The sequence below is a fragment of the Oncorhynchus gorbuscha genome, unplaced genomic scaffold (assembly GCF_021184085.1).
Source record: "Oncorhynchus gorbuscha isolate QuinsamMale2020 ecotype Even-year unplaced genomic scaffold, OgorEven_v1.0 Un_scaffold_3061, whole genome shotgun sequence".
In the NCBI taxonomy this organism is placed as follows: domain Eukaryota; kingdom Metazoa; phylum Chordata; class Actinopteri; order Salmoniformes; family Salmonidae; genus Oncorhynchus; species Oncorhynchus gorbuscha.
Window position 1 is genome coordinate 20,352 of NW_025747412.1, and position 25,703 is coordinate 46,054.

General features: G+C 41.3%; 1 pseudogene; it reads left to right on the forward strand.

Moving 5' to 3' along the window:
• The first annotated feature begins 195 nt into the window (after positions 1-195).
• On the forward strand, positions 196-25,703 carry LOC124027271 (annotated as a pseudogene).

Consider the following 25,703-nt stretch of genomic DNA (forward strand, 5'->3'; position numbering starts at 1 on the left):
GGCCATAATAAAGTGTAGTATTTTATGATTATATTTGATATTATTAGGCTAAATATCATGCGTTTTGTTGTGGCTGGAAATGACTATCAAACAGAGGGTTTAGTTCAGATTATTCACAGAACTGCAACATCATCTCATCCAGCAATCCACCGGAACTCTTGTTACTGCAATGATATTCCAACCGGAGCGTAAATGTTGACGGTCTATCAACAACAAAGATGGCTGCCGACAGACGCTAACTTCAATTTGACAAGTGAAGGGTAAATCATGTAACGGTACGATCCCAAATCTGTTTGAAACGGTCTTTACAAAAGCAGATTTCATTCGAATAGAAATAAACAACCCTGCAGGTATGGAATATTTTATATTATTTGCCGAAATGTTGTTAACTAGCTGAAGACGGATTTAGTCGTTACTAAGTTAGCTAATGTCTGTCTCTTTGCACTGTGCGCCCAGTGTGGATAACTGCCTGCAGAATATATTATCACTGACATTGAAGATATGCATCACATCAGAGAGGAATACAGAAACTATTGTTGATTTATGTTGATTTTATTTTGACAACGGATAACGATACGGGTGTCGCACAGCCTTTCGACGCTGGCTGGACTGTGCACTAACTTCGATTAGGCCCTATTTGTGCTCATTTAATCAAAATAAGCGTCTCACTTTGTCTCAAACGTACACTGCAAAACTTCGATTAATGCCCCCAAATTAGTTGTAAATGTTATATTAACATGTAACGTAGTTTAGGCAGCAATGGTGCTGTTATAGATGTGACGGGGAAACGACAGGCACATCAATAGTTATAAGCCCACAGGCATGGTTGGCATGGAGACGAAGGCAAGGCTCAATATTCTGAAGGACACAAAGAGGACAGAGGCAACGGGGACTCCACTGAAACGGTCCGACAAAAATGATTCGTTTGAGTTGACTAACAAACAGCTGGTCCTGATGGCTGAATTGAAATGTCTGCTAATCAGTTGGAGTGAGTCACTCTGACAACCCTCCTGATTCTGGGTCATGTTTATTAAACAAGATCGGCTCACACCACACGAGGACATTCACAATGTGACAAGATGAAACACTGGTATACACAGTATAACTAAACTATATACAGACCTTAATGTTACTACTTTTGGGTGGAAACTAGTGTAGGTATAGTAATTATTGGTAACTAGTATAGGTGGGTAATGGGTATGCTAATTATTGGGAACTAGCTGGGTAATGGGTACTGATTATTGGGAACTAGTAAGCTGGGTATAGTAATTATTGGGAACTAGTGTAGCTGGGTAATGGGTATGCTAATTATTGGGAACTAGTGTAGCTGGGTAATGGGTATGCTAATTATTGGGAACTAGTGTAGCTGGGTAATGGGTATGCTAATTATTGGGAACTAGTGTAGCTGGGTAATGGGTATGCTAATTATTGGTAACTAGTGTAGCTGGGTAATGGGTATGCTAATTATTGGGAACTAGTATAGCTGGGTAATGGGTATACTAATTATTGGTAACTAGTGTAGCTGGGTAATGGGTATGCTAATTATTGGGAACTAGTGTAGCTGGGTAATGGGTACTGATTATTGGGAACTAGTGTAGCTGGGTAATGGGTATAGTAATTATTGGTAACTAGTGTAGCTGGGTAATGGGTATACTAATTATTGGTAACTAGTGTAGCTGGGTAATGGGTATACTAATTATTGGGAACTAGTGTAGCTGGGTAATGGGTATACTAATTATTGGGAACTAGTGTAGCTGGGTAATGGGTATACTAATTATTGGTAACTAGTATAGCTGGGTAATGGGTTTAGTAATTATTGGTAACTAGTATAGCTGGGTAATGGGTATGCTAATTATTGGGAACTAGTGTAGCTGGGTAATGGGTATACTAATTATTGGTAACTAGTATAGCTGGGTAATGGGTTTAGTAATTATTGGGAACTAGTGTAGCTGGGTAATGGGTATAGTAATTATTGGTAACTAGTGTAGCTGGGTAATGGGTATACTAATTATTGGTAACTAGTGTAGCTGGGTAATGGGTATACTAATTATTGGGAACTAGTGTAGCTGGGTAATGGGTATACTAATTATTGGTAACTAGTATAGCTGGGTAATGGGTTTAGTAATTATTGGTAACTAGTATAGCTGGGTAATGGGTATGCTAATTATTGGGAACTAGTGTAGCTGGGTAATGGGTATACTAATTATTGGTAACTAGTATAGCTGGGTAATGGGTTTAGTAATTATTGGGAACTAGTGTAGCTGGGTAATGGGTATAGTAATTATTGGGAACTAGTATAGCTGGGTAATGGGTATAGTAATTATTGGTAACTAGTGTAGCTGGGTAATGGGTATAGTAATTATTGGGAACTAGTGTAGCTGGGTAATGGGTATAGTAATTATTGGGAACTAGTATAGCTGGGTAATGGGTATAGTAATTATTGGGAACTAGTGTAGCTGGGTAATGGGTATAGTAATTATTGGTAACTAGTGTAGCTGGGTAATGGGTACTGATTATTGGGAACTAGTGTAGCTGGGTAATGGGTATACTAATTATTTCATCCTTCACAAAATGTTTCTCCATTCTGCAGGTATCTGAAGACACTAGGCTAACCTGTGATCACCTACTCCAGAAGTTTAGACTGAAGGAGCGTGCCTGACCTCTGACCCCTGACCTCCAGTCCCATCATGGTGCTGAAGATTTTCTTCCCTCAGTGCTGTAACAAGGCAGACAGTGGGCTGCTTGTGGGGGCGATGGATCCCAGGACAGAACTCGGCCGTGGTGCTAGCTGTTATCCACTACCCCTTCATCCCTGGACAGGTCAAGCAGTACATCCACCAGGTAGAGTATGTGCATGTGTGTGCGTGTGTGTGTATCAGTCAGTGTGTATCCGGGCGGCAGGTAGCCTAATGGTTAGAGGGGCGGGCCAGTAACCGAAAGGTTGCTAGATCAAATCCCCGAGCTGACAAGGTAACAATCTGTCGTTCTGCCCCTGAACAAGGCAGTTAACCCACTGTTCCCCAGTAGGCCGTCATTGTAAATAAGAATGTGTTCTTAACTGACCTGCCTAGTTAAATAAATGTTAAATATTAATATATATATATATATTTTTTTTAAATCTGTCAGTCACCCAATACCCCTTCATCCCTTGTCAGGTCAAACAGTACATACAGCAGGTAGAGAGTGTGTGTGTGTTAACCTTCCTGTCCCTGGTCCAGATGGTACATATAGCAGGTAGAGAGTGTGTGTGTTGTAACCTTCCTGTCCCTGGTCCAGATGGTACATATAGCAGGTAGAGAGTGTGTGTGTTAACCTTCCTGTCCCTGGTCCAGATGGTACATATAGCAGGTAGAGTGTGTGTTAACCTTCCTGTCCCTGGTCCAGATGGTACATAAAGCAGGTAGATAGAGTGTGTGTTGTAACCTTCCTGCCCCTGGTCCAGATGGTACATATAGCAGGTAGAGAGAGTGTGTGTTGTAACCTTCCTGTCCCTGGTCCAGATGGTACATATAGCAGGTAGAGAGTGTGTGTGTTGTAACCTTCCTGTTCCTGGTCCAGATGCGTGGCCAGAGTGGGGTGGATCTGACGGTGCTGGGCTCGTGGAGCATGCCCAAGGAGGGCCAGGAGGGCATGGAGAGTTTCCTCAGGGACCTCAGCACCATCTTCCCCCAGGGACAGTGGCTCCAGCTCAGTAGAGAGATGGGCAAGATAGGCTTCAGGTGTCACGTCCTCACAAGGGACCAGAGTAAGTCTCCGTTTGCATCCCAAGTGGCCCCTATTGGTCCCTATATAAAGACACCTACTTTTAACCAGGGCCCATGGGGTACATTTTACCCTCTGACCCATGGGCCCTGGTCAAAAGTAGTGCACTATGTAGGGAATAGGGTGCCATAGAGCTCTGGTCTAAAGTAGTGCACTATGTAGGGAATAGAGTGTCATAGAGCTCTGGTCTAAAGTAGTGCACTATGTAGGGAATAGAGTGTCATAGAGCTCTGGTCTAAAGTAGTGCATTATGTAGGGAATAGGGTGTTATTTGGGATGCAAACTTTGTAACAACATCAAATGTGTTTTGGTTAGATTCAGAGATCACTCTCTTTGGAGATCAACTGTTGATATCGAATTATTGATGAATGGCTTTCTTATGAAATGAATGTTCTGTTTGTAGACCTGCATCACTGTTTTCTCACACTGAAATGAATGTTCTGTCTATAGACGTGCATCACTGTTTTCTCACACTGAAATGAATGTTCTGTCTAGACGTGCATCACTGTTTTCTCACACTGAAATGAATGTTCTGTCTATAGACGTGCATCACTGTTTTCTCACACTGAAATGAATGTTCTGTCTGTAGACGTGCATCACTGTTTTCTCACACTGAAATGAATGTTCTGTCTATAGACATGCATCACTGTTTTCTCACACTGAAATGAATGTTCTGTCTGTAGACGTGCATCACTGTTTTCTCACACTGAAATGAATGTTCTGTCTATAGACGTGCATCACTGTTCTCACACTGAAATGAATGTTCTGTCTGTAGACCTGCATCAATGTTTTCTCACACTGAAATGAATGTTCTGTTTGTAGACCTGCATCACTGTTTTCTCACACTGAAATGAATGTTCTGTCTATAGACGTGCATCACTGTTTTCTCACACTGAAATGAATGTTCTGTCTAGACGTGCATCACTGTTTTCTCACACTGAAATGAATGTTCTGTCTATAGACGTGCATCACTGTTTTCTCACACTGAAATGAATGTTCTGTCTGTAGACGTGCATCACTGTTTTCTCACACTGAAATGAATGTTCTGTCTATAGACATGCATCACTGTTTTCTCACACTGAAATGAATGTTCTGTCTGTAGAATTGCATCACTGTTTTCTCACACTGAAATGAATGTTCTGTCTATAGACGTGCATCACTGTTCTCACACTGAAATGAATGTTCTGTCTGTAGACCTGCATCAATGTTTTCTCACACTGAAATGAATGTTCTGTCTATAGACGTGCATCACTGTTTTCTCACACTGAAATGAATGTTCTGTCTATAGACGTGCATCACTGTTTTCTCACACTGAAATGAATGTTCTGTCTATAGACGTGCATCACTGTTTTCTCACACTGAAATGAATGTTCTGTCTATAGACGTGCATCACTGTTTTCTCACACTGAAATGAATGTTCTGTCTATAGACGTGCATCACTGTTTTCTCACACTGAAATTAATGTTGTCTATAGACGTGCATCACTGTTTTCTCACACTGAAATGAATGTTCTGTCTATAGACGTGCATCACTGCATCACTGTTTTCTCATAGCAACAACAAGAGTTTGTAAATTAGATTGCTTAATTCACTCTGCTCTTTTTAATTCATAGAGAGACAGATCACTGTATATTTAATCGAAAGGCGGATATTTCTGTTGTTATCATCATGCAGTGCATCTGTAATAAAATGTCCCTCTGCCCCTGCCAAGTAGATGGGAAGCTGGTACAACAGGAAAGGAGCTGAAAGAGGATGGTGGTGGAGAGAAAGGAGGGAAGAAAGGAGGGAAGGGAGGAGCAACAAAGAGAGGAGGAGGAGAGAATAAAGTAGAGGGAGAGGAAGGAGGAGGAGAGAAGGACAAGGTGATCTTTATCCACTATGAACAGAGGAAGGTCATGCTGTCTCAGCTGCACCCCATAGAGAACGGGGTTCCTGACCCTCAAACTGAGTCACAACTACCACAGGTGAGGATGTGGACTCACAGCCTGATTTACATGTAGATGTTGTTGCTCATTGAACACAGGGGTTTTCTATCCTCTCCTGTGTTGTTTACCTCTGATATTGTTGTTGTTATACATATGTGTTGTCTGTTGTTGTTGTTGTAATACATATGTGTTGTTGTTGTTGTTATACATATGTGTTGTCTGTTGTTGTTGTTGTTGTTATACATATGTGTTGTCTGTTGTTGTTGTTATACATATGTGTTGTCTGTTGTTGTTGTTGTTATACATATGTGTTGTCTGTTGTTGTTGTTGTTATACATATGTGTTGTCTGTTGTTGTTGTCTGTTGTTGTTGTTGTTGTTGTTATACATATGTGTTGTTGTTGTTGTTATACATATGTGTTGTCTGTTGTTGTTATACATATGTGTTGTCTGTTGTTGTTGTCTGTTGTTGTTGTTGTTGTTGTTGTTGTTATACATATGTGTTGTTGTTGTTGTTATACATATGTGTTGTCTGTAATTGTTGTTGTTGTTGTTATACATATGTGTTGTCTGTAATTGTTGTTGTTGTTGTTATACACATGTGTTGTCTGTAATTGTTGTTGTTGTTGTTGTTATACACGTGTTGTCTGTAATTGTTGTTGTTGTTATACATATATGTTGTCTGTAATTGTTGTTGTTGTTGTTATACATATGTGTTGTCTGTAATTGTTGTTGTTGTTGTTATACACATGTGTTGTCTGTAATTGTTGTTGTTGTTGTTGTTATACACGTGTTGTCTGTAATTGTTGTTGTTGTTATACATATATGTTGTCTGTAATTGTTGTTGTTGTTGTTGTACATATGTGGTGTCTGTAATTGTTGTTGTTGTTGTTGTTGTATACATGTGGTGTCTGTAATTGTTGTTGTTGTTGTTGTTATACATATGTGGTGTCTGTAATTGTTGTTGTAGTTGTTGTTGTAATATAATATGTGTTGTCTGTAATTGTTGTTGTTGTTGTTATACACATGTGTTGTCTGTAATTGTTGTTGCTGCTGCAGGTGTTGTCTGTAATTGTTGTTGTTGCTGCTGCAGGTGTTGTCTGTAATTGTTGTTGTTGCTGCTGCAGGTGTTGTCTGTAATTGTTGTTGTTGCTGCTGCAGGTGTTGTCTGTAATTGTTGTTGTTGCTGCTGCAGGTGTTGTCTGTAATTGTTGTTGTTGCTGCTGCAGGTGTTGTCTGTAATTGTTGTTGTTGCTGCTGCAGGTGTTGTCTGTAATTGTTGTTGTTGCTGCTGCAGGTGTTGTCTGTAATTGTTGTTGCTGCTGCAGGTGTTGTCTGTAATTGTTGTTGTTGCTGCTGCAGGTGTTGTCTGTAATTGTTGTTGTTGCTGCTGCAGGTGTTATCTGTAATTGTTGCTGCTGCAGGTGTTGTCTGTAATTGTTGTTGTTGCTGCTGCAGGTGTTGTCTGTAATTGTTGTTGTTGTTGCTGCAGGTGTTGTCTGTAATTGTTGTTGTTGCTGCTGCAGGTGTTGTCTGTAATTGTTGTTGTTGCTGCTGCAGGTGTTGTCTGTAATTGTTGTTGTTGTTGCTGCAGGTGTTGTCTGTAATTGTTGTTGTTGCTGCTGCAGGTGTTGTCTGTAATTGTTGTTGTTGCTGCTGCAGGTGTTGTCTGTAATTGTTGTTGCTGCAGGTGTTGTCTGTAATTGTTGCTGCTGCAGGTGTTGTCTGTAATTGTTACTGCTGCAGGTGTTGTCTGTAATTGTTGTTGTTGCTGCTGCAGGTGTTGTCTGTAATTGTTGCTGCTGCAGGTGTTGTCTGTAATTGTTGTTGCTGCAGGTGTTGTCTGTAATTGTTGTTGCTGCAGGTGTTGTCTGTAATTGTTGTTGTTGTTGTTGTTGTTGCTGCTGCAGGTGTTGTCTGTAATTGTTGTTGCTGCAGGTGTTGTCTGTAATTGTTGTTGCTGCAGGTGTTGTCTGTAATTGTTGTTGCTGCTGCAGGGGTTGTCTGTAATTGTTGTTGTTGCTGCTGCAGGTGTTGTCTGTAATTGTTGTTGTTGCTGCTGCAGGTGTTGTCTGTAATTGTTGTTGCTGCAGGTGTTGTCTGTAATTGTTGTTGATGCTGCTGCAGGTGTTGTCTGTAATTGTTGTTGTTGCTGCTGCAGGTGTTGTCTGTAATTGTTGTTGTTGCTGCTGCAGGTGTTGTCTGTAATTGTTGTTGTTGCTGCTGCAGGTGTTGTCTGTAATTGTTGTTGTTGCTGCTGCAGGTGTTGTCTGTAATTGTTGTTGTTGCTGCTGCAGGTGTTGTCTGTAATTGTTGTTGTTGCTGCTGCAGGTGTTGTCTGTAATTGTTGCTGCTGCAGGTGTTGTCTGTAATTGTTGTTGTTGCTGCTGCAGGTGTTGTCTGTAATTGTTGTTGTTGCTGCTGCAGGTGTTGTCTGTAATTGTTGTTGTTGCTGCTGCAGGTGTTGTCTGTAATTGTTGTTGTTGCTGCTGCAGGTGTTGTCTGTAATTGTTGTTGATGCTGCTGCAGGTGTTGTCTGTAATTGTTGCTGCTGCAGGTGTTGTCTGTAATTGTTGTTGTTGCTGCTGCAGGTGTTGTCTGTAATTGTTGTTGTTGCTGCTGCAGGTGTTGTCTGTAATTGTTGTTGTTGCTGCTGCAGGTGTTGTCTGTAATTGTTGTTGTTGCTGCTGCAGGTGTTGTCTGTAATTGTTGTTGTTGCTGCTGCAGGTGTTGTCTGTAATTGTTGTTGATGCTGCTGCAGGTGTTGTCTGTAATTGTTGCTGCTGCAGGTGTTGTCTGTAATTGTTGTTGTTGCTGCTGCAGGTGTTGTCTGTAATTGTTGTTGTTGCTGCTGCAGGTGTTGTCTGTAATTGTTGTTGTTGCTGCTGCAGGTGTTGTCTGTAATTGTTGTTGATGCTGCTGCAGGTGTTGTCTGTAATTGTTGCTGCTGCAGGTGTTGTCTGTAATTGTTGTTGTTGCTGCTGCAGGTGTTGTCTGTAATTGTTGTTGTTGCTGCTGCAGGTGTTGTCTGTAATTGTTGTTGTTGCTGCTGCAGGTGTTGTCTGTAATTGTTGTTGATGCTGCTGCAGGTGTTGTCTGTAATTGTTGCTGCTGCAGGTGTTGTCTGTAATTGTTGTTGTTGCTGCTGCAGGTGTTGTCTGTAATTGTTGTTGTTGCTGCTGCAGGTGTTGTCTGTAATTGTTGTTGTTGCTGCTGCAGGTGTTGTCTGTAATTGTTGTTGTTGCTGCTGCAGGTGTTGTCTGTAATTGTTGTTGTTGTTGTTGCAGGTGTTGTCTGTAATTGTTGTTGTTGCTGCTGCAGGTGTTGTCTGTAATTGTTGTTGTTGCTGCTGCAGGTGTTTGGGACAGTGTGTCAGAGTGAGCCGCTGTTCTTCCTGGATAAGTATGATGACGGTCCAGTGAAGATGACCCACTGGCAATCAGAGGGACGGGAGGGATCCATTATAGTAGAACTGATGAAACAGGCCTCGACACCGCTCTGTCTGCTAACCACCTGGATGCTAACACTGTGGACCAGCCTCTGTAGTAGCAGGTAAGGGGGAGGGACGGGAGGGCTCCATTATAGTACTAACACTGTGGACCAGCCTCTGTAGTAGCAGGTAAGGGGTGTGTGTCAGTACCTGTCTGTCTGCTAACCACCTGGATACTAACACTGTGGACCAGCCTCTGTAGTAGCAGGTAAGGGGTGTATCAGTACCTGTCTGTCTGCTAACCACCTGGATGCTAACACTGTGGACCAGCCTCTGTAGTAGCAGGTAAGGGGGGGGGGGGGTGTCAGTACCTGTCTGTCTGCTAACCACCTGGATACTAACACTGTGGACCCTGTACGTTCGTCAGTTGCAACTCTTTGTGTGCCAAGAGACACTGACCCAGTCTGTCTGTCTGTCTGTCTGTCTGTCTGTCTGTCTGTCTGTCTGTCTGTCTGTCTGTCTGTCTGTCTGTCTGTCTGTCTGTCTCCCCAGGATATTGAATGTGCCTGTCTGTCTCCCCAGGATATTGAATGTGTCTGTCTGTCTCCCCAGGATATTGAATGTGTCTGTCTGTCTCCTCAGGATATTGAATGTGTCTGTCTGTCTCCCCAGGATATTGAATGTGTCTGTCTGTCTCCACAGGATATTGAATGTGTCTGTCTGTCTCCCCAGGATATTGAATGTGTCTGTCTGTCTCCCCAGGATATTGAATGTGTCTGTCTGTCTCCCCAGGATATTGAATGTGTCTGTCTGTCTCCCCAGGATATTGAATGTGCCTGTCTGTCTCCCCAGGATATTGAATGTGTCTGTCTGTCTGTCTCCCCAGGATATTGAATGTGTCTGTCTGTCTCCCCAGGATATTGAATGTGTCTGTCTGTCTGTCTCCCCAGGATATTGAATGTGTCTGTCTGTCTGTCTCCCCAGGATATTGAATGTGTCTGTCTGTCTCCCCAGGATATTGAATGTGTCTGTCTGTCTCCCCAGGATATTGAATGTGCCTGTCTGTCTCCCCAGGATATTGAATGTGCCTGTCTGTCTCCCCAGGATATTGAATGTGCACCCGATGAGGTTCATATCCAGTAAGTTGTCTACGTGTGTTCAGCTGAGCTACAGAACAGAACACCTTCAGACAGTCTGCTCTCCTACCAGAGCCACCGCACACAACCACTTCATGAGGTAGAGACCAAACACACACACACACACACACACACACACACACACACACACAGCCCCGTGGCAGACTGGCTACAAGATGGTATCTAACTCACCCCATTGCGTCTCAAATCGCACACTATTCCCTGTATAGTGCAGTGCATTTGACCAGAGCCCTATTGACCTTGGGTCAAAAGTAGTGAGTGACTCTCTCTCTTTCTCTCCACACAGGAAAGCCAATATCTTTGTGTCGTTCTTTGTGGATGTGTCTCTGGGCCTGCTGCTGGTGTCGTGGATGTATAGAGAGAACCGTATAGGCAAACTGGCCAACACACTGGTACCTGCTGCTGACGTAAGACATCATGGACAACAGTTCCCCGGTGCAAAAGCAATGTACAACAATTTAAACCTCATTTATAATCTGTCAGAGAGATTTTATTTAAAATAAAAAATGTCTTCAACAACGTTCAGTATCGAGAGGTGACTATTTCTGTATCGCTCAGTTGACTCTAGTTACATTACCACCTCCGTAAAACTCACATTGGTGACGATGAGCTTCAAATGAAATCACGTTGCCACATTATCAAGAGGTTCAGGGTCGTTTTTGCCCTACGAAATATCCCCTCAATATCCCCCTAGAATAACCCCCTAGAATATCCCCCTCAATATCCAACCCAATATCCCCTTCAATGTCCAACCCAATATCCCCCTCAATATCCCCCTCAATATCCCCCTAGAATATCCCCCTAGAATAACCCCCTAGAATATCCCCCTCAATGTCCAACCCAATATCCCCTTCAATGTCCAACCCAATATCCCCCTCAATATCCCCCTCAATATCCCCCTAGAATAACCCCCCTAGAATAACCCCTCAATATCCAACCCAATATCCCCTTCAATGTCCAACCCAATATCCCCCTAGAATAACCCCTCAATGTCCAACCCAATATCCCCCTAGAATAACCCCCTCAATATCCAACCCAATAACCCCTCAATAACCCCCTCAATATCTCCCTCGATATCCCCTCGATATCCCCCTCAATATCCAACCCAATATCCCCCTCAATATCCAACCCAATATCCCCCTCAATATCCAACCCAATATCCCCTAGAATTACCCCCTAAATAACCCCCTCAATATCTCCTTGATATCCCCCTCAATATCTCCCTCGATATCCCCTCGATAACCCCCTCAATAACCCCCTCAATATCTCCCTCGACATCCCCCTAAATAATCTATCTCTGAGTATGTGTGCTGATCTAGGATCAGTTTTGCCTTTTAGATCACAAGGAATAAGATAACATGGACCAAGGGGAGCTGATACATACGGCCCCACGTCCCTCCTGTCCATTATAATCATATACATTATGATCTAGGATCTGGTCCTCCTCTCCATTATAGTCATATTCATTATGATCTAGGATCAGGTCCTCCTGTCCATTATAATCATATACATTATGATCTAGGATCAGGTCCTCCTCTCCATTATAATCATGTTCATTATGATCTAGGATCAGGTCCTCCTGTCCATTATAATCATATTCATTATGATCTAGGATCAGGTCCTCCTGTCCATTATAATCATATTCATTATGATCTAGGATCAGGTCCCATTATAATCATGTTCATTATGATCTAGGATCAGGTCCTCCTGTCCATGTAATCTGATTCATTATGATCTAGGATCAGGTCCCTCCTGTCCATTATAATCATATTCATTATGATCTAGGATCAGTCCCTCCTGTCCATTATAATCATATACATTATGATCTAGGATCAGGTCCTCCTGTCCATTATAATCATGTTCATTATGATCTAGGATCAGGTCCTCCTGTCCATTATAATCATATTCATTATGATCTAGGATCAGGTCCTCCTGTCCATTATAATCATATTCATTATGATCTAGGATCAGGTCCCTCCTGTCCATTATAATCATATTCATTATGATCTAGGATCAGGTCCCTCCTGTCCATTATAATCATGTTCATTATGATCTAGGATCAGGTCCCTCCTGTCCATTATAATCATATTCATTATGATCTAGGATCAGGTCCCATTATAATCATGTTCATTATGATCTAGGATCAGGTCCTCCTGTCCATGTAATCTGATTCATTATGATCTAGGATCAGGTCCCTCCTGTCCATTATAATCATATTCATTATGATCTAGGATCAGTCCCTCCTGTCCATTATAATCATATACATTATGATCTAGGATCAGGTCCTCCTGTCCATTATAATCATATTCATTATGATCTAGGATCAGGTCCCCCTGTCCATGTAATCTGATTCATTATGATCTAGGATCAGGTCCTCCTCTCCATGTAATCTGATTCATTATGATCTAAAAGGCTAAACTGATCCTAGATCAGCTCTCTGAGACACTTTATAAATACAGCCCATAGTGTATATATTATAAGGTGAGACTAAATGTTGTTCTGTGATTTGTAAGCATGTAGCTAAGCTATGTATTGTTGTGTGTGTTGTTGTTAGTATGTAGCTAAGCTGTGTATTGTGTTTTGTTGTTAGCATGTAGCTAAGCTATGTATTGTTGTGTGTTTTGTTGTTAGCATGTAGCTAAAGAGCTGGAGGAGCTGTTGCAGTGGCTGATGGGAGCTCCAGCTGGTCTGAAGATGAACCGGGCTCTAGACCAGGTGTTAGGACGATTCTTCCTCTACCATATACACCTGTGGATCAGTGAGTCACACACACACACACACCCATGCCCCTCCTCCACACACACACACACACACACACACACACACACACACACACACACACACACACACACACACACACACACACACACACACACACACACACACACACACACACACACACACACACACCCATGCCCCTCCTCCACACACACACACCCATGCCCCTCATCCACACACACACACACACACACACCCATGCCCCTCCTCCACACACACACACACACACACACACACACACACACACACACACACACACACACACACACACACACACACACACACACACACACCCATGACCCTCCTCCACAGACACAAACACCCATGACCCTCCTCCACACACACACACACCCATGCCCCTCCTCCACACACACACACCCATGCCCCTCCTCCACACACACACACCCATGCCCCTCCTCCACACACACACACCCATGACCCTCCTCCACACACACACAACCATGGCCCTCCTCCACACACACACACCCATGGCCCTCCTCCACACACACACACCCATGGCCCTCCTCCACACACACACACCCATGACCCTCCTCCACACACACACACCCATGACCCTCCTCCTCTCTGCAGGCTACATTCACCTGATGTCTCCGTTCGTTGAGATGATTCTGTGGTACGTGGGTCTGTCTGCCTGCCTGGGCTTGACCTTTGCCCTCTCCCTGCTCTCTGACATCACCGCCCTGCTCACCTTCCACATCTACTGTTTCTACGTCTATGGAGCCAGGTGAGAAGAGACCGGTCACTAACCCTGCTATATCTACTGTTTCTATGTCTATGGAGCCAGGTGAGAAGAGACCGGTCACTAACCCTGCTATATCTACTGTTTCTATGTCTATGGAGCCAGGTGAGAAGAGACCAGCACCGTCACGATGCCTCCCAAAAGTGCACCACGTTTGACCTTAGTGCACTATAAAGGGAATACCCTATGAGCTCTAGTCAGAAGATGTGCACTACGGAGAGGATAGGGTCCCATTTGGGATATAGACATTGAGTCTTCAGTGTAGTTTGGCAGGTTAACACGCCATGAGAGTAAGAATGACCACATATTTTCATCTTCTTCTTCCTAAAGCCTCACGTTGCGCCGGATGTCACGAATTTCAATCGGGACGTGCTCATCGAAGTGGAAACGCAACGCCCCCTTGCGGTTGAAGGTTCCGTTGAAAGACTGATTTTTTTTCAAACTTTTGCGTCCTCTTCAATCCAGCCAGTTCGTCGAAAACATGTTTATTTATTATCAGCTGAAACTGATATTTATCCTGTTTTTAATTTTTTTTAAATTAAAATGTCATATTCTTCCCAAATAAATACGATCCCTGACGAGATAGGCTCTGCTCAATCTTGCGTTATAAACACTACACTTGACTTGTCAGTTCAATAGCGGAGCAAAACGCCGTGAAGATGACGTACGACGTAATGAGACACGTCGCGATGGAAACACGACCCACTGCCGCAAAGGTGACTCGTCAGTGTAGCCTAGTGATGCGAACAAGCGGATATTTTAGGTGAACGAAACCGAATTGCATCATGAGAGAGCTGTTAATTTACTCCCTAATGTGCATACTGGTAGGCTACTACTGATTTTTAGCGATTCTCTTCAGATAAATTGTGAAAACATTCGATGAAGATGTTGAGTACCTCACTGCAAGGAACAATAAGTAGTAGAGCCTTATTCTGGTCCAAAATATGATTTTTTTTTAAAAACAAACAGATTGAAGGTTATAAAAGCTGATGTCATGATACTTCAGGTTATTGGTCTATTGATGTGATTTAAAGTGTTGGCAATGGAGTAAATCAACTGCTGCTTTCTGTGACGCAAAGCCCATGTTTAACACCTGCTTCAATCATCAGTCACACCTGTTGGTCTATTCGTTGGCTCCTGACTGTATAAAGATGGGGTTCCCCATCTGGCAGGGGGGTCCGGGGGACCTCCCCCTGAAAATATTTACATTTTAAAAACTTTTATGGGATATTGTGTGTAGATTGAGAGGGAAAAAATGTTTTTAAGGCTGTAATGTAACAACATGTGGAAGAGTCAAGGGGTCTGAATACATTGTGAAGGCTCTGTACCTCTCAGCCCTGTGAACATTATGGTGACGTGTTACCTCTTTCCCCTTTACTAATGGATGTGTGAGGAGCTCTCAGCATGTCATTTACAGACTTATTAAATGTGTATGAAGGCTAAAAATATCTTCCTTCTCTCACCCTCCATCCTCCCTCTCTCTCCATCCTTCTTTCTCTATCCCCTCCCCCTCTCCGCCCTGCTCTTCCCCCTCCTCCTCCTTTCCCTTTCGTCTCCCCATCTCTCCATCCCCTCATCTCTCTATCCCCTCTCCTCCGCCCTGCTCTTCTGCCTCCTTTCCCTTTCGTCTCCCCTCCCCTCTCCCCCTCCACTCACTTCCCCCTCCTGCTCCTTTCCCCTCTCTCCCCTCTTCCCCTACCTCCCTTTCCTCTCACCATCTCTCATCTCCCTTCTCTCTCTCTCTCTCTCTCTCTCTCTCTCTCTCTCTCTCTCTCTCTCTCTCTCTCTCTCCCTCCTCTCTCTCTCCCCCTCCCTCTCTCTCTCCCCTCTCGTCTCTCTCTCCCCTCCCTCTTCTCTCTCCCCTCCCCTCGTCTCTCTCTCTATCTCTCTCTCCTCCTCTCTCCCCCTCCTCCTCTGTCTCTCTCTCTCCCCCTCCTCTCTCTCTCCCTCCTCCTCTCTCTACTCCTCTCTCCCCCTCCTCCTCTGTCTCTATCTCTCTCTCCCCTCCTCTCTCTCCCCCTCCTCCCTCTCTCTCTCTCTGTCTCTCTCTCTCTCTCCCCTCTCTCTCTCCCCCTCCTCCTCTCTCTCTCTCTGTCTCTCTCTCTCTCTCCCCTCTCCTCCTCTCTCTCTCCAGGCTGTATTGTATGACAGTATATGGTCTGTCCTCTCTGTGGAGGCTGTTCAGGGGGAAGAAATGGAATGTCCTCAGACAGAGAGTAGACTCCTGCTCTTATGACCTGGACCAGGTAGTCACACACCTATTACACACACACATTTGTTACAGTGAACTAATGTGTGTGTATTTGTTACAGTGAACTGATGTGTGTGTATTTGTTACAGTGAATTAAAGTGTGTATTTGTTACAGTGAACTAAAGTGTGTATTTGTTACAGTGAACTAAAGTGTGTATTTGTTACAGTGAACTAAAGTGTGTATTTGTTACAGTGAACTAATGTGTGTGTATTTGTTACAGTGAACTGATGTGTGTGTATTTGTTACAGTGAACTAACGTGTGTGTAATTGTTACAGTGAACTAATGTGTGTGTAATTGTTACAGTGAACTAATGTGTGTGTATTTGTTACAGTGAACTAACGTGTGTATTTGTTACAGTGAACTAAAGTGTGTGTAATTGTTACAGTGAACTAAAGTGTGTATTTGTTACAGTGAACTAACGTGTGTATTTGTTACAGTGAACTAACGTGTGTATTTGTTACAGTGAACTAATGTGTGTGTATTTGTTACAGTGAACTAACGTGTGTATTTGTTACAGTGAACTGATGTGTGTGTATTTGTTACAGTGAATTAAAGTGTGTATTTGTTACAGTGAACTAAAGTGTGTATTTGTTACAGTGAACTAATGTGTGTGTATTTGTTACAGTGAACTAATGTGTGTGTATTTGTTACAGTGAACTAATGTGTGTGTATTTGTTACAGTGAAGTAATGTGTGTGTATTTGTTACAGTGAAGTAATGTGTGTGTATTTGTTACAGTGAACTAAAGTGTGTGTATTTGTTACAGTGAACTAAAGTGTGTGTATTTGTTACAGTGAACTAAGGTGTGTGTATTTGTTACAGTGAACTAAAGTGTGTGTATTTGTTACAGTGAACTAAAGTGTGTGTATTTGTTACAGTGAACTGACGTGTGTGTATTTGTTACAGTGAACTAACGTGTGTGTATTTGTTACAGTGAACTAACGTGTGTGTATTTGTTACAGTGAACTGACGTGTGTGTATTTGTTACAGTGAACTAAAGTGTGTGTATTTGTTACAGTGAACTAAAGTGTGTGTATTTGTTACAGTGAACTAAGGTGTGTGTATTTGTTACAGTGAACTAAAGTGTGTGTATTTGTTACAGTGAACTAAAGTGTGTGTATTTGTTACAGTGAACTGACGTGTGTGTATTTGTTACAGTGAACTAACGTGTGTGTATTTGTTACAGTGAACTAACGTGTGTGTATTTGTTACAGTGAACTGACGTGTGTGTATTTGTTACAGTGAACTAACGTGTGTGTATTTGTTACAGTGAACTAACGTGTGTGTATTTGTTACAGTGAACTAAAGTGTGTGTATTTGTTACAGTGAACTGAAGTGTGTATTTGTTACAGTGAACTGAAGTGTGTGTATTTGTTACAGTGAACTAAGGTGTGTGTATTTGTTACAGTGAACTAAAGTGTGTGTATTTGTTACAGTGAACTAAAGTGTGTGTATTTGTTACAGTGAACTGACGTGTGTGTATTTGTTACAGTGAACTAACGTGTGTGTATTTGTTACAGTGAACTAACGTGTGTGTATTTGTTACAGTGAACTGACGTGTGTGTATTTGTTACAGTGAACTAACGTGTGTGTATTTGTTACAGTGAACTAACGTGTGTGTATTTGTTACAGTGAACTAAAGTGTGTGTATTTGTTACAGTGAACTGAAGTGTGTATTTGTTACAGTGAACTGAAGTGTGTGTATTTGTTACAGTGAACTAAAGTGTGTGTATTTGTTACAGTGAACTGAAGTGTGTATTTGTTACAGTGAACTAACGTGTGTGTATTTGTTACAGTGAACTGATGTGTGTATTTGTTACAGTGAACTAATGTGTGTGTATTTGTTATAGTGAACTGATGTGTGTGTATTTGTTATAGTGAACTGATGTGTGTGTATTTGTTACAGTGAACTAACGTGTGTGTATTTGTTACAGTGAACTGATGTGTGTGTATTTGTTACAGTGAACTGAAGTGTGTATTTGTTACAGTGAACTAACGTGTGTATTTGTTACAGTGAACTAAAGTGTGTATTTGTTACAGTGAACTGAAGTGTGTATTTGTTACAGTGAACTGAAGTGTGTATTTGTTACAGTGAACTAACGTGTGTATTTGTTACAGTGAACTGATGTGTGTGTATTTGTTACAGTGAACTGATGTGTGTGTATTTGTTACAGTGAACTGATGTGTGTGTATTTGTTACAGTGAACTAACGTGTGTGTATTTGTTACAGTGAACTAACGTGTGTGTATTTGTTATAGTGAACTAACGTGTGTATTTGTTACAGTGAACTAATGTGTGTATTTGTTACAGTGAACTAATGTGTGTATTTGTTACAGTGAACTGATGTGTGTGTATTTGTTACAGTGAACTGATGTGTGTGTATTTGTTACAGTGAACTGACGTGTGTGTATTTGTTACAGTGAACTAACGTGTGTGTATTTGTTACAGTGAACTGATGTGTGTGTATTTGTTACAGTGAACTGACGTGTGTGTATTTGTTACAGTGAACTGACGTGTGTGTATTTGTTACAGTGAACTAACGTGTGTATTTGTTACAGTGAACTACCGTGTGTATTTGTTACAGTGAACTAACGTGTGTGTATTTGTTACAGTGAACTAACGTGTGTATTTGTTACAGTGAACTGATGTGTGTGTATTTGTTACAGTGAACTAACGTGTGTATTTGTTACAGTGAACTAATGTGTGTGTATTTGTTACAGTGAACTGAAGTGTGTGTATTTGTTACAGTGAACTAACGTGTGTGTATTTGTTACAGTGAACTAACGTGTGTGTATTTGTTACAGTGAACTGAAGTGTGTATTTGTTACAGTGAACTGAAGTGTGTATTTGTTACAGTGAACTGATGTGTGTGTATTTGTTACAGTGAACTAACGTGTGTGTATTTGTTACAGTGAACTAATGTGTGTGTATTTGTTACAGTGAACTGAAGTGTGTGTATTTGTTACAGTGAACTAACGTGTGTGTATTTGTTACAGTGAACTAACGTGTGTGTATTTGTTACAGTGAACTGAAGTGTGTGTGTATTTGTTACAGTGAACTAACGTGTGTGTATTTGTTACAGTGAACTAACGTGTGTATTTGTTACAGTGAACTAATGTGTGTGTATTTGTTACAGTGAACTGATGTGTGTGTATTTGTTACAGTGAACTAACGTGTGTGTATTTGTTACAGTGAACTAATGTGTGTGTATTTGTTACAGTGAACTGAAGTGTGTGTATTTGTTACAGTGAACTAACGTGTGTGTATTTGTTACAGTGAACTAACGTGTGTGTATTTGTTACAGTGAACTGACGTGTGTGTATTTGTTACAGTGAACTAACGTGTGTGTATTTGTTACAGTGAACTAACGTGTGTGTATTTGTTACAGTGAACTAAAGTGTGTGTATTTGTTACAGTGAACTGAAGTGTGTATTTGTTACAGTGAACTGAAGTGTGTGTATTTGTTACAGTGAACTAAAGTGTGTGTATTTGTTACAGTGAACTGAAGTGTGTATTTGTTACAGTGAACTAACGTGTGTGTATTTGTTACAGTGAACTGATGTGTGTATTTGTTACAGTGAACTAATGTGTGTGTATTTGTTATAGTGAACTGATGTGTGTGTATTTGTTATAGTGAACTGATGTGTGTGTATTTGTTACAGTGAACTAACGTGTGTGTATTTGTTACAGTGAACTGATGTGTGTGTATTTGTTACAGTGAACTGAAGTGTGTATTTGTTACAGTGAACTGAAGTGTGTATTTGTTACAGTGAACTGAAGTGTGTATTTGTTACAGTGAACTGAAGTGTGTATTTGTTACAGTGAACTAACGTGTGTATTTGTTACAGTGAACTGAAGTGTGTATTTGTTACAGTGAACTGAAGTGTGTATTTGTTACAGTGAACTAACGTGTGTATTTGTTACAGTGAACTGATGTGTGTGTATTTGTTACAGTGAACTGATGTGTGTGTATTTGTTACAGTGAACTGATGTGTGTGTATTTGTTACAGTGAACTAACGTGTGTGTATTTGTTACAGTGAACTAACGTGTGTATTTGTTACAGTGAACTAATGTGTGTATTTGTTACAGTGAACTAATGTGTGTATTTGTTACAGTGAACTGATGTGTGTGTATTTGTTACAGTGAACTGATGTGTGTGTATTTGTTACAGTGAACTGATGTGTGTGTATTTGTTACAGTGAACTAACGTGTGTGTCTTTGTTACAGTGAACTGATGTGTGTGTATTTGTTACAGTGAACTGACGTGTGTGTATTTGTTACAGTGAACTGACGTGTGTGTATTTGTTACAGTGAACTGACGTGTGTGTATTTGTTACAGTGAACTAACGTGTGTATTTGTTACAGTGAACTACCGTGTGTATTTGTTACAGTGAACTAACGTGTGTGTATTTGTTACAGTGAACTAACGTGTGTATTTGTTACAGTGAACTGAAGTGTGTGTATTTGTTACAGTGAACTAAAGTGTGTGTATTTGTTACAGTGAACTAACGTGTGTATTTCTTACAGTGAACTGACGTGTGTGTATTTGTTACAGTGAACTAACGTGTGTATTTGTTACAGTGAACTACCGTGTGTATTTGTTACAGTGAACTAACGTGTGTATTTGTTACAGTGAACTAACGTGTGTATTTGTTACAGTGAACTGATGTGTGTGTATTTGTTACAGTGAACTAACGTGTGTATTTGTTACAGTGAACTAACGTGTGTATTTGTTACAGTGAACTAACGTGTGTGTATTTGTTACAGTGAACTGAAGTGTGTGTATTTGTTACAGTGAACTAACGTGTGTGTATTTGTTACAGTGAACTGAAGTGTGTGTATTTGTTACAGTGAACTGAAGTGTGTATTTGTTACAGTGAACTGAAGTGTGTATTTGTTACAGTGAACTAACGTGTGTGTATTTGTTACAGTGAACTGACGTGTGTGTATTTGTTACAGTGAACTAACGTGTGTGTATTTGTTACAGTGAACTGAAGTGTGTGTGTATTTGTTACAGTGAACTGACGTGTGTGTATTTGTTACAGTGAACTGAAGTGTGTATTTGTTACAGTGAACTAACGTGTGTGTATTTGTTACAGTGAACTGAAGTGTGTGTGTATTTGTTACAGTGAACTGATGTGTGTGTATTTGTTACAGTGAACTAACATGTGTGTATTTGTTACAGTGAACTAAAGTGTGTGTATTTGTTACAGTGAACTAAAGTGTGTGTATTTGTTACAGTGAACTGACGTGTGTTGTTTTCTAGTTGTTCATAGGGACGTTACTCTTCACCATCCTGCTGTTCCTCCTGCCAACCACAGCTCTATACTACCTAGTGTTTACCCTGGTGAGAACACACACAGAGGCACTTTAATCCCCTCTCCATCCATGTCTGTCTGTCTGTTCCTCCTGCCAACCACAGCTCTATACTACCTAGTGTTTACCCTGGTGAGAACACACACAGAGGCACTTTAATCCCCTCTCCATCCATGTCTGTCTGTCTGTTCCTCCTGCCAACCACAGCTCTATACTACCTAGTGTTTACCCTGGTGAGAACACACACAGAGGCACTTTAATCCCCTCTCCATCCATGTCTGTCTGTCTGTTCCTCCTGCCAACCACAGCTCTATACTACCAAGTGTTTACCATGGTGAGAACACACAAAGAGGCACTTTAATCCCCTCTCCATCCATGTCTGTCTGTCTGTTCCTCCTGCCAACCACAGCTCTATACTACCTAGTGTTTACCCTGGTGAGAACACACACAGAGGCACTTTAATCCCCTCTCCATGTCTGTCTGTCTGTCTGTCTGTCTGTCTGTCTGTCTGTCTGTCTGTCTGTCTGTCTGTCTGTCTGTCTGTCTGTCTGTCTGTCTGTCTGTCTGTCTGTCTGTCTGTCTGTCTGTCTGTCTGTCTGTTTCTCTCTGTCTGTCTGTCTCTCTCTGTCTGTCTGTCTGTTTCTCTCTGTCTGTCTGTCTGTCTGTTTCTCTCTGTCTGTCTGTTTCTCTCTGTCTGTCTGTCTGTTTCTGTCTGTCTGTCTGTTTCTCTCTCTCTCTCTAGCTCCGCCTTGTGGTAGTAATGTTCCAGGGAGTTCTCCACCTCAGTGTTGACTTCATCAACTCCTTCCCTCTGTTCGCCATGGGCCTCCGACTCTTCAGATCCTACAGACTGGCAGGTGGGAGGGACCGTCTCCGCCAACATGTCTGTGTAGAAGGAAATGTACTTTAACACTTTGAGGAAGTGACTTTGCCGATATGAAACGACTTTGCTGATATGAAACGACTTTGCCGATATGAAACGACTTTGCCGATATGACACTACTTTGTTGATATGAAACGACTTTGTCGATATGACACTACTTTGTCGATATGAAACGACTTTGTCGATATGACACTACTTTGTCGATATGAAACGACTTTGTCGATATGACACTACTTTGTCGATATGAAACGACTTTGTCGATATGACACTACTTTGCCGATATGACACTACTTTGCCGATATGAAACAGACAATCATAATGTCAGTCAAAAATATCAAATTTCCAGTTTATGTTACAAAACCAACTTTATAAAATGTTTTTTAAAATGTTCTGGACTGTGGTTTCTATATTCCTTTTATTTAACCAGGTTAGTCTCTATTTTTAAGAGAGACCTGGTTGAATGAGGAAGGAGACCGTGCTGGGCTGTGATGTTCTGTGTTTGACTGAGATGTGTGTGTTCTCTACAGAGGGGGTGAAGTTCAGAGTGCTCTGTGAGGAACCAGGAACACCTCTACACCTTATGATGGATGTAAGACATCTCTCATCTCTCTTCTCTCTCTGTTTCTCTCTCTTTCCTTCTCTCTCTTCTCTCTCTCTTTCCTTCTCTCTCTCTTCTCTCTTTCCTCTCTCTCTTCTCTCTCTTTCCTTCTCTCTCTTCTCTCTCTTTCCTTCTCTCTCTTCTCTCTCTTTCCTTCTCTCTCTTTCTATCTCTCTCTTCTCTCTCTTTCCTTCTCTCTCTTCTCTCTCTTTCCTTCTCTCTCTTCTCTCTCTTTCCTTCTCTCTCTTTCTATCTCTCTCTTCTCTCTCTTTCCTTCTCTCTCTTTCTATCTCTCTCTCTCTCTCTCCTTCCTTCTCTCTCTTCTCTCTCTTCTCTCTCTTCTCTCTCTGTTTCTCTCTCTTCTCTCTCTGTTTCTCTCTCTTTCTATCTCTCTCTTCTCTCTCTTTCCTTCTCTCTCTTCTCTCTCTTTCCTTCTCTCTCTTCTCTCTCTTTCCTTCTCTCTCTTCTCTCTCTTTCCTTCTCTCTCTTTCTATCTCTCTCTTCTCTCTCTTTCCTTCTCTCTCTCTTCTCTCTTTCCTTCTCTCTCTCTTCTCTCTTTCCTTCTCTCTCTTCTCTCTCTTTCCTTCTCTCTCTTCTCTCTCTTTCCTTCTCTCTCTTCTCTCTCTTTCCTTCTCTCTCTTTCTATCTCTCTCTTCTCTCTCTTTCCTTCTCTCTCTTCTCTCTCTTCTCTCTCTGTTTCTCTCTCTTCTCTCCTCTCTCTGTTTCTCTCTCTCTCTCTTTCCTTCTCTCACTCTCTTCTCTTTCTCCTCTTTGTTTATTTCTCTTCTCTCTTCTTTCTCTCTGTTGTCTCTCTTTCTCTCCTCTCTTTTTCTCTTTCATTAAATTTTTCATAACATACATTGTCTTTTCGTTCTGTCTTTTAATTTCTTTAATCATTTAAAACTAGATCCACACAAAATGATGCATTTGATTAAGAATCATTGAGGATACAAAAGTATACGACTTATTTAAATTGTGATCCTCTTTCATGACGGCGTTTGGCTTATGTGGAATAAGTTTACGTTATTTATTCCTGTAAAACCACACAGACATACCCTACACACAGTCAGTTTAGGTTATTACTGTAAAACCACATAGACATACCCTACACACAGTCAGTTTAGGTTATTACTGTAAAACCACATAGACATACCCTACCCTACACACAGTCAGTTTAGGTTATTACTGTAAAACCACATAGACATACCCTACACACAGTCAGTTTAGGTTATTACTGTAAAACCACATAGACATACCCTACACACAGTCAGTTTAGGTTATTTATTACTGTAAAACCACATAGACATACCCTACACACAGTCAGTTTAAGTTATTTATTCCTGTAAAACCACATAGACATACCCTACACACAGTCAGTTTAGGTTATTACTGTAAAACCACATAGACATACCCTACACACAGTCAGTTTAGGTTATTTATTACTGTAAAACCACATAGACATACCCTACACACAGTCAGTTTAAATTATTTATTCCTGTAAAACCACATAGACATACCCTACACACAGTCAGTTTAGGTTATTACTGTAAAACCACATAGACATACCCTACACACAGTCAGTTTAAGTTATTTATTCCTGTAAAACCACATAGATATACCCTACACACAGTCAGTTTAGGTTATTTATTACTGTAAAACCACAGACATACCCTACACACAGTCAGTTTAAGTGATTTATTCCTGTAAAACCACATAGACATACCCTACACACAGTCAGTTTAAGTTATTTATTCCTGTAAAACCACATAGATATACCCTACACACAGTCAGTTTAGGTTATTTATTACTGTAAAACCACAGACATACCCTACACACAGTCAGTTTAAGTGATTTATTCCTGTAAAACCACATAGACATACCCTACACACAGTCAGTTTAGGTTATTACTGTAAAACCACATATACCCTAAACTGACTGTTTAGGTTATTTATTACTGTAAAACCACATAGACATACCCTACACACAGTCAGTTTAGGTTATTTATGACTGTAAAACCACATAGACATACCCTACACACAGTCAGTTTAGGTTATTACTGTAAAACCACATAGACATACCCTACACACAGTCAGTTTAGGTTATTTATTACTGTAAAACCACATAGACATACCCTACACACAGTCAGTTTAGGTTATTTATTCCTGTAAAACCACAACAACACAGACATACCCTACACACAGTCAGTTTAGGTTATTTATTACTGTAAAACCACATAGATATACCCTACACACAGTCAGTTTAGGTTATTTATTACTGTAAAACCACATAGACATACCCTACACACAGTCAGTTTAGGTTATTTATTACTGTAAAACCACATAGACATACCCTACACACAGTCAGTTTAGGTTATTTATGACTGTAAAACCACATAGACATACCCTACACACAGTCAGTTTAGGTTATTACTGTAAAACCACATAGACATACCCTACACACAGTCAGTTTAGGTTATATATTACTGTAAAACCACATAGACATACCCTACACACAGTCAGTTTAGGTTATTACTGTAAAACCACATAGACATACCCTACACACAGTCAGTTTAGGTTATGTATTACTGTAAAACCACATAGACATACCCTACACATGTGTCATTCACAGTTTTTCTCCTAGATAAACCTAGACATGTTTATGTCCTACACCCCCCGTCTCTCTCTCAGATTAACCCTCTGAAGGTAAAAGCAGTGTGGTTCAGACCTACAGGACCCCCACCTACAGCTGCTACCCTAAAAGACTCCTGGCTGGCTCTCTGCAAGAAGCTGTTCCTGGGAGAACTCATCTACCCCTGGAGACACAAGACTACCAAGATAGACTAG